This window comes from Manacus candei, unplaced genomic scaffold (assembly GCF_025592945.1).
Source record: "Manacus candei isolate 608988 ecotype Guabito, Panama unplaced genomic scaffold, ASM2559294v1 h1tg000019l, whole genome shotgun sequence".
Classification (NCBI taxonomy): domain Eukaryota; kingdom Metazoa; phylum Chordata; class Aves; order Passeriformes; family Pipridae; genus Manacus; species Manacus candei.
Window position 1 is genome coordinate 1,327,390 of NW_026138067.1, and position 11,091 is coordinate 1,338,480.

Sequence of the window (11,091 nt, forward strand, 5' to 3'; positions counted from 1 at the left end):
GATCTAATTCACCATCATGGCCATGAGTGCAGCCTCTCCCCATCATGACATTTTACCCCAGAAATGAGTTTTTTCCTCAGTCTTAGATCTTTTCTCACCTGGACAAAGTGCACAGATGATGACTCACATGTTAGCATTTTGCTGAAGACAAGGAACAACTTCTTTACCTCTTGAACAGTTTGGAGACCATGGTTTTGTGGGAAGGACTTAGGAGTTTTACCCCAGTAGTATCGAGGTGGAGAAATTTATTTTCTAAATCCAAAACAGATCCTCTATCCAGTTCCACTCTCACTCAGTTTCTCCCTGCTGGGTCCCTCCTATCAAACCCCTTTACAGTTTTTTGAGACACTACTCAGTCCTAATCCTGATGGAGATTTCTTTTTACCACATCATCTTTCCAGTGCAAAATCCCTGTACACAGCATATTGAGGTACCAGGATATAAAAATGAGAATATCTGTACAGGCTTATGCCACCCTTTTCCCATTCATTTTGAGCCTCTTGCTGAACTAAAGGTACCCTTTATATCATCCAGGAGACATGCCATTGGGTCATCATCCAGCTATATGACCCCCCTGACACTCATTCACTTCATCTGAAAGGGAACTCTATGCAGGGCAAAATGAATCTTAGTCCCACCCTCATAAAGATCCAGCACATCCTGGAAGGTGGTGTGTATGTATTTATTGATACAGTAATCACAACGACTAACATTTGCTTTCTGTGTATTTAATGGAGACATTATTATTATTCTGCCCCCTTCGCCTCATTATAATAAAATCTTACCTTGGATTTAATAACTAAAATAAATCTGCTTGAGTCAGGCCAAGAGCTAAGTTAGTATTCTTCCTAAGGACCATCTTAGCTATGCAATGGAGAGATGACACTCTACATCAGCCAACATATGATAACCTATCTTTAATTTCTCCCTGCTCTGGTGCTATTATCTCTCCTCTGCCACAGCTGCATACTGCTATTGTCAGTGGTAAAGACAAGACATCTCTAATTAGAGGGCAGGATAAATTGCTTTTATCTACTTTTAACATGCTTTTACATGGCACCTGGTACACAAGTCTTAGCTAGGCAATGATAATTTGAAAAGCAAATCACTGCTTGGAGAAATATGATACATTTTAAAAAGAAAATTAAATGTATAGAATAGCAGAATCAACATATTGGAGATTGCTGAGCTTTAAAGCTGTCAGAAGTCTTGTATTCTTATGTTTTATATTGAGTTAAAATAACCAATCACAGTCTATATACCCAGCATTTTCTCTCCCTCTGTCTTTCTGGATGATCCAAAGAGCAAGCTGTGAATTTGGAACTATACATGCAACACAGCAAAGGCACCCTTGTCATACAGCAACTGTGTCTTCTCTGATGGTAAGTCCAATTGAGCAGTTTTAAAACATGCTTTAAAACAGGATCAGCATTGACTCATGCAAAATCATCCCTGGAATAAGCTCATCCTGTACAGTACAAGTCCATATTACTGCTTCATACCGTGCTTAACAAAAATGAAATGTAAAAAACTACAAATATCCAATGACAAACGTTTATCTCTGAAAAACACAACTTATTAGCAAATGATTCACCTGTTCTAATGACTGACCTGTTACAGAAAAAAACCAACAAATTAGCTACAAAGGTCCAAAAATTACTGATCTTTAGGTAGCAGCAACCATCAAATGTCAGTAAAAAATTTCAGCTGTCCGTTACCTCTCTGAGTTCAGTTCACATAGCTGGGAGTGCATGACTGCCATACTAAACCCACACTGTTCAATCCCTTTGCTCATCACCAGAAAGTATCAAGTGCTCTTCCATGAAAGGCATTGCTGCAGAGACATATATTCTTTATAATGCACTGTCAGTTGGCTTCCTCTGCACTATCAGAGTCAGGCAGAACTCATACTTCTAACACATCCTCCAGGCTTTTGATTACACTTCTTTAAAAATCTGTTGAGCTTGTCTGATTGTTAGGAGCTTTCTGAGATGTAAAACTTCATAGATCCAAATGGTAACTGGGCCAAATTATTTTATTTGCTATTTACTGCAACTTAGCAGTTTGGAAAGTCTATAGAAACATCCAAGAGTGACAGCTTGCAGAGAAAATCTCAGTAGAGCTTCTGCTGTTAGTTTAATGAAAGGGAAATCTCCTTGCCGCCAGACTACGATTTCTGGCCCAATTTTCTTCTGTGGTGGTGTGCTCATTACTAAACACACTCACAGAACTACAGTCTGCAGCATGCACCAGTTGCTGTCCATCAGAATTCCAAGTACAGAGCTGGTAAAACAGGGTCAGGGAAAGCACCCTAGGCTGGAATAGGACTGTAGTCACATCAGATGAGTCTCCAGCTAACAATAAAGCTATAAAGGATTTTGTTTCCCCCTAGCTCATTTGCATGAAATGTTCTGCCAAGAGAAACCACTTTCTGTGTGCTTTAATATATAGCTGGGTGGCCTTTTATTCGATCCTAGAAAGAAAATAAGCCAAGCAGTTTCACCAGGGCATACTATTCATTTCTCAAAGTCTCCATAAACTACAAAATAGGTGGTGTGCATGTGGAGTCACTGATCAGAGCAGCAGGGGAACATTAAGTGCATCAAGAAGGGTGATGGGAGAGGCAGCACCATAGTGGTGATGGTCCAGGATAGTAAGGAAAGATTTGCAGGGAGACTGAGTTCCTATCAAGAACCTTGATACTTAGGAAAGAGAAGCAAACTTTGGGAAATAAACCTTTCTTTCATCTTCAAAAAGAAGGAATAAACTTCAAGAACAGATGGTGACGTGTGCTAATATGTGAGGCAAGAAACGCTTGACTGGAATATCTTAGCAAATAAAATAGGCAGAGCTAATGCTGAACAAAACTATCAAGTGTAGGTGACAAAATACTTATAACAGTGTTTGATGACTTATGTACAGATCACAAGGTTGCAAAAGTGAAATTGCACTTTAATTGCCTGTCTCTAATACAAGTGAAATATTTTAAAAACCAGTCAAAGACCATAATTTTGCTTGGACAGTCAGGACTTAAAAGTTAGAAAATGCATTTTCTGTAAGTAAGTTTAGTAATAAAGTCTCTGATAACCTCATCACAAACCATTTTTGCATGGCATCCTGATTTCACTTAGGGCAGAAAGTAGATCATGCTTCCTCAGTTAATGAACAACTAGCAATTTTTCTTCCTCCTGTCCCATTTGCAGCCCCCTGATGCATACTATTCAAACAATCTTCTAAAATCAGAATGATTAATATTTCTCCAGTGCTCATCACAACGTTATCCAAATCTTGTGTAATCACACTTATCCTCGTAATAACCTTGTGAAATGACGTAGAGGCTACTCTTTATGTTTCAGCTGGGGACATGAGGCATAGATAGTAATTCTAAAGTGTCTACTGATGCTGGGTACCCAATCTGAGACCCGTGAGACCACTTTTTTTGATTAGTTGGCATTATCTTCTCTTTGTACACTCAGAACAAAACTATCGTTGATGTCAGTCGGACCGATGAGTTTTGAGCATGCATGAAAAATATGTCTCAGATCAAACCCCTTAAAAGGCAAATTAGTGCAGAAGCTCTGCTAAGTATACCTCCTTCATGATCACTTGGGGATGTGTTGTAGAGATGAGAACAGAATTTGATTCTTTACATAGTTATGTAGATATTAATGTTTTGATACACATACACATATACACAAATATATGCATATACATTCATTTTATTTATTAATTTTTTTCTTCTACAAGGAAGGAGATAAATTACAGTGTTATTACAGATAATAAGTATTGAAGAACAGGAAACATGTATGGCAAGGATTTTCCACCTAAACGTCACAAAATATTTCACATAACTCCCTGTTGTTTTGAGCTAATTTTAAATTATAAAGTATTGCTCTCTTGGAACATATCCCATATGTTTTTTTCAGCTGACTTTGTCCTCCTTGAGGCATTTTTACCCTGTGAATACGCAAGTGAACAAAGGGATCAGATTAGATGGAGGAAGAATGAAATTCAGCAATAGATAGCAACAAGCACTTTGCAGTACTTATCATCAGTGAAGAAAGTCTACATCTTTCCAAGATAAATAAGCAAAGAGAAAACCAATGTAAATACAGGGGTAACCTCGATGAATGCAGTGCTACAGACAGAAAACACAGTTTTTCAGGGAGTAACCCTGACAGAATCTTCCGTGACAGACACAAACATTGTTCTAATTAAAGAATTTTAAGTACATCTTCCTCATCTGTTTGTACTAGTTTTTATTCAAAATATGTAAAATTGGTCAAGCTCTGTTTGAAAATTGGAAGTTGATATTTAGGCTAATAAAATATAATTTATAAATATTATTTAAAAATCATGTTTGTAATGTTTTAGGGCATTGTTTTCCTACATGCACAGTAAAGACATGTTTATATTTCCTCTGCTTCAAGATATCTAAAACATAATACAGTAACATACAGATGTAACTTGCTGGTATCTACACGACAACCTAAAAAGGCTCATCGTCCTTATTAGATTTAATTAGATTTAACCACAACCGCCAATTAAGCTGTCACTTTAATACAGAACTAAAGTGTATGGATCAAATACACAACCTTAACTGAAATCAGTCAGTTCTAGTTCCACCTTTTTCCCCCCCGGGATCGCCTTCCTCATTATAGGAAGTGTTAATGTCAGCTGTAACTTTTGCCAATTCACTGTGAATGCTAAAAATAAAAACAGATAAATGCAAAAAAGGAAATATTGTTGGAAAAATTGGAATGTACTATGGTCTGTATTATTTAGGAGTGACTAGGGAGTCCAGGGAGAAAGGAAAATTTGCACTAACAAAGCAAACCATATACCTGAGAAAGATCTTGAGCTTAGAGTTGTAGAGAGGATGTTTGTTCAGTTAAAACATTCATATAAAATCAGGTAGAATTGCATTTCTAGTGAGTTGTAAACTTCTGCAAAATCCTGCAATAGACAAAGCATGATCCAGCAAACTGACTTTTTAATGTTAGAATGATTCTCACACGAAGTCCACTCTTAGTGACTCTTTCTGGCCTGGCAACATAGAGTAAGAAAAAATATCAGCTTTCAAAAATCAGATTGCATCAGCCTAAGCACAATTCAAATATCTCTGTTGACTTTCAACATGTGTCCAAACTGAATTTGAACTTTTTACTGGAAGTTAACAGGCATGACAGGCAAAAAACCCCCCCACAAACAGAATCCCTGATGCATAAAAATACCCATCCTCCCAGCTAATACGGATTTTATCAGACACATATCTGCACTGGTTATGCTCACACTGAAACAAGTTGAACACAAATACTGAAAAAAAAATCCAAATCCAGCTGTTACTGAAGTTAGTAAGAAGACTCACAAATTTTTCTTTCTGAGTAGAATCAGTCTTTCGGTTATGAAGTGTCTCTTGAGTCAAAATGCACATCAAGTTGATGACTCACATCCTTGAAGAACCTTTTCGTGAAAAGGTAAAGGTACAGGTGTCTAGTGCTACTTTGCAGATGTGGTGATGGTGGACTCTTGATGCTACAGTTCAGGATAATTCAGCTCCTGTGTTTCTGGCTTTATAAGCACTGTGTTCAGCTCAGATGGGACCTCAATCCAGAGATAACAACTTTGGAACTGATTCAGGCACAGCAAATTTTATACAAATTCCCCTCTGTGATAGAGTAGGCTATACTTTTTCGTCTTCAACTTTTTATCAAAGAATAATAAAAATTCAGGTCAATCTTATTGCAGCAGGGTAAGAGAAGAGGGCTTTTCTAAGAGGGAAGTCTACAGATTGAGGAAGATTTTCTTTTTTTTCCTTTCTTGCTCACCAAATGGCTTCCTAAAGTGGACACACAGGGAAACAATGACAAGAAGACATAGAAAAGATTTATTTCTGGCCAAGATTCTGAGTCATCCATCAATTGCTCACATGTAGCTTAATCTAGGCACTTGAGCAAGTGAGGGAGGAAAGAGAACAGTTCAAAGTGGATGAGGAAAGGAAATGGTTGCATTGAATTGCATTCAATTTTCAGCCAAAAGGCTATTCATATGCTGGAAAATAAAGTTTCTCTCTGATAATCTTTTTCCCACATAGTTTGGTATTTAAAATTACTATAATTTGCAGGGTAGAAGCTGACTTTTAGGTACAGTAAAAATTCTAGATGCAAATCTTCAGTTTTAGTTTAAAGTGGTTTTTTTTTTTCATATTTTACCACCTTCCCCCTCCCCTTGCTTTGGCAAGTTTTATGGATTTTGGGACTGTGAATCTAATCTGGACCTGGTTGCTCGGGGTCCTCCCTGTTTGCAAGCTTGAGCCATCGAGCACTTTTTATGGATCTCTGAACTGTCTTTTCCACTGTGAAATGCAATCATGGTTTTCCCCTTGTCAAACTGTATCATAAAGGGGATCAACCATGTTAGTGCTGGGCAGCAGAAGATTGGACCCATGACGGTCCCTCTCTGCAGCAAGACACTCCACCCCAGTCCGGGCTGCAATGTGAAAGTTGGTTCATACTCCTAGACAAGGGAATCTAATCCCTTAATAACTTTCTCAGGGCTAGACAGCAGTGTCAGTTTTTCTCCTTTAGCTTTACTTCAGAATAGCAGAAATAGACAAAAATTCCTGTAAAAACATATGTACATAGTAAAAATTATGACCAAAAAAATGTCTTTCCAAGACAAACAACCTACAGCACCATTACCTTTGAGAGTTCAGATATGAACTGTCATATATTGGTAAATGTGGTTTGCAGCTCTGAATGACTCACAAATTAATGACTTTAACTGTTTTAACAAAATTGCAAACTTCCATGGAAACAGTTAAACTGATTTTTTTCCTTCTCATGTTCTTCTAAATCACAGAAACCAGAAAATCTGACATTGCTTCATCTGAGAATGTTGTTTTCTCTGAAATACTTAGACAACATATTTATCTTTTAAAAGCCTTGCTTTTTTTGAGATTGAACTTGACCATTACTTACTGGCAAGTCTGCATTTACAAGGCTGCCAGCTAAAAATAAAGCATGAAGAAAGAAGTCATGTGGAACAAGTCAGGGTACTACACAAACATTAAGAAATAAAATTCCTTGTAATATTCTGCACTCATACAGAAGAAGTTAAAGTTCATGATCACAGAAGAAAAAGCTTGTAAGCATCCTGATGTGGTAGACTAACTATTGCTATAAACTGAAATGCAACCTACTTCAAAATATTCTTTCCACAGTAGCACACAAGTATGACAATATAAGCAAAGATGAGCAGCTGATCAGATGAACACTTTTTTATGTACCCTGGTTGTTGCAAGGGGTTTCCTGGATTTATGCTGAACTGGTGGCACAATTTAAAGGTACTGCTAAAGATACAGAAAACCTCTGTCATGAATAAAACCACTCAAATGAACTTCAAAATAAGCCAAGATTTGTTATATGTTTAGAGATTGAGAAGAGGTTTAGAAATCAGTTGATATGATCTGGATTCTTAGAACTCTTCATAAAATTGATAAGATAATAATTACCACTGGACTGTATCATAATCTATTGCCTGCAAAGTGCTTTGAAGTTTTTAGATAAAACACACACTTGATGTGTAAGATACTAAAACACAAATAAGCCACAATGTGAAGTTTGCATATTGAGAACATTTCAAGTTATGTATCAGTAAAACAATTTTTACTGAACTTTTAATGGTGAGAAACAAAGAGTCAGTTCTGTGGAATCTTCCACTTGGTGTATCTTACTTAAAAAGGAATAAGCCATCATCTTGAAAATATTTATAGAATATTTCCAGTATTAGATGTAATATAACATAAGTTCTGCAGCCCCCTGTAATAATTTTTGGGAAGATGATTCGACTTGTTGTAGTTTTCTAATCATTTGCATTTCAAAATAGAACATTTATTTTCAAATCATCTTTGCCATGTGGTTAAAAATTCTGCTTTTTACACAGTTCTGTTTCAAGATAAGAAGGTTAAGACTTTCAGACTGCCTACTCAGAAAGAGCCATGTGCTGCATTGTGTAGCTAACTGGTGTATACATAAATAACAGGGCAGAATAAAGTGGATTTGTGAATGGACCTAATCGTGTGCACATGCAAACCAAGAACAGTGGCCCTTTATACTGCTGTTTGTGCAACACAAGTCACGGATATGCAAAGCATAAATGTGCTTCTGCCTTTGGGCTACTGAGTAGCTATCGCACGACAATTCGTCTCAAATTAAATGGCTTCAAAGATGAGAAATAAGCATGTCATTCACCTGCCATCTCGTCCTTTATTGTGCCTGATGCTATCGTGCCTTATTCTTCCTAGTCCTACACCATGGGTGAACTGTTTGCATCCCGATTTGTCCCTTGCTGCAGCAATACCACTGTGAGTTTTCTTACAGCAAAAACTGCTTTTATTTGGCAGCATCGCAACGTCTATCACAAGAATCAAGAGCGAGTCTTTTCTGCTGCTCTGCCAAGATCTTGAAACTCACCTCCTTGTACTGTAAGCAATTTTGCCCTGAGCTAATGTGATTCTTGACCTGTCTAAGAACACCGAGAATCAAACCACCGTCTCTTGGGAGAGGCAGATTTAGCAAAATAATCTCAAACTCATTGAATCACCATGGCAGCAGAAAGAGATACAGATTTATACTGAGTGAAAGGATCTACAGATTGGAGGCAAGGATAGAGGGAAAAAAAAACCCTCTTTCCACCCCTCCTCCACCAGTACTTCAGAAAGAAGTTCTAGAAAATAACGGGGTATTGAAAGCTGTATCACTGCTGTTGGGGTGAGTGAGAGTCATCAAACAAAGGCATCAGGCTTGGAGGGAGCTCAGAGGAGGTTAAACAGTAAATCTATGTACACATGGACGATGTGGGAGGGGATTATTGAAGTAGCAACTTACGGCCTGAGATCCCTATCACTGATGTTAACTCGAGTGTGTTGGAGAATTCCTAAAACATGTCAGCTGGTTTGGTCCACTAATCATACAGAGCAAGGTTGTGGCATCCTCATTAAACACATTTAAATCAGGCTGGCTACTGAGGATGTAAGCTGCAAAGCAAAGAGTGAAAGTCTTGGGCTGTTATCGGCTCTCCTCATATGTAATGTAGTATTATTTTATAGAAAAGCTATACTCTGGCAAAGTTTGAAAGTAGACTTGCTGTTCCCTTAATAAACAATTAAAGAGAAACATAAATATCCAGAAGTCAGACAAGAAATAAAGGTAAGAAATTGATGTGGTCCCCTCTCCCTAGACAGCTGCTGCTCACCTGAGAGATCTGGAATGGAGGACTGATGCCCCACTGCCTGACCCTGTGCAGCTGGATGGATGAGATGGAATGTGTAGTGGTTCCCATGCAGACCTCATCCATCCAGCTGCACAACCTGCTTCTTGCTGAACATTCAGAATCAGTATTAATGTATTCCCTCAAAATCCACAGGGAATAAGATAATAACCTGAATACAGGACTGGCAGTTCCTGATGCTTGAACTGATGTGTGAGAAGAAGGACAGAAATCATTCAGGGAACACTGTTAATGCCCTTATTTGCAATGAGATGCCAGTGATGCTTGCAGTCCCCCAGATTCCCTGGAACACAAGTGAGTTGTGGTTCGCTGCTGTGGCTGGTGGTGTCAGGGAGCAGAAGCACAGGCAGAAGGAGGGCACAACTTGCAGAGGGAGGAACACATTGCAGTTTTGCATGGCGAGCATGTTCATTTTAATTGCTGAGGAACAATGCTACTCCACACCACTCACAACCTGGGCTTTGGCTTAGTGGCACAGTCTGTCCCTACACCTGCAATACAGCTTGCTGTTTTTTTATTATTATTTTTTACCACTGACTTTACAATGAGCAATTTAACACTTTCCTTGCTTGTTTTGGAGTGACACTTGCGCATTGTTTTCATGGTAGCTTTTTGTACTTTAAAGACCACCTTTCTTTCATCCATGACTCTTGACAGTTTGGGAAGGAAGCCACAGATGATTTTTTGATGCCCTGAGATACTATCTCGGACAAAAAGCTACCTACTTTGCCTCTACAGTCAGTCCAACACTAATGTGGGGTTAAAAAGCACTCTTTATGCATGGGGAACACAGTTATGGTAAATCTGTGCTATTCTTAAATAATCACAATGAAATTTACTGTCACATTTTCCTTGGTGCTGGCACACAATTGAACCTTGCTTAAGATTCCCCTTCTTGGAACAATTTTTTACTGATCTTGATTTGTTTAAACTGATTGGTGCATGGTTTGATGGAATGTGTGGAGCAGAAGGAAACTTTGGATTGAATGCCAGATGCCTGCTTCATTCCTCTAACTACAGTGTTATTAAAATATTACCAACTGGTTCTCAAGGTCTTTCCACTGCAACAACTTAAAAATAATTTGGATATCAGTTTTTTTGCTTACTGTTGTGTTGTGATTGTTGTCTCTGTTGTCACAAGTATGAATATCGGGTAATGGGTACCATTCATTTTTGTAGTTAGTAGTTTTCCTGGGGTGCTAGTGACAGGAGAAATGTATGCACTAAAACAAGCATGATGGAAAGCAGCTCTCTTTATAATTTCAGCCCAGCTGCTGTATTGATGGATACAATCTTTACCACATGCTCCAGGTGGCTTCTAATGCCTGACTCCCTGCAGAAACCTCTATTTACACATCTTAAACCACTTATTGGATTTGAACAGGATTTTTCAGCCTGAATGCAGTAACAGTGTTCACTTACGTAATATTTGTAAATCCTGGCTTTACATTTCACTCACCAGACTATCTTCAGAGGTATTCAACAGGGCCTTTTTGTGGTCTGTTCTTGCTTTTTAGTGAGATCCCGTCAACATGTATGGCTACAAAGTGCATTGCTAAATTTATTTTCCATCATTGTCAGGGGTTTACAATGAAGTGTAACTCAATTAATCAGCCTTTGCTGAATAGTGCTTTTCTTTGTCACCAGATTTCATATAAAATTCATCTGAAAGCTTTGTATTCAAAGTTCACAAAGGTTAACCTTTATTCAGGGCATGCATCTCCAAAGGCTCTAATCAACTTGTCTACTGTTGTTTAAAACTTCACTTACTACTGTACCAGTTGCTTTGAATTATTGTGT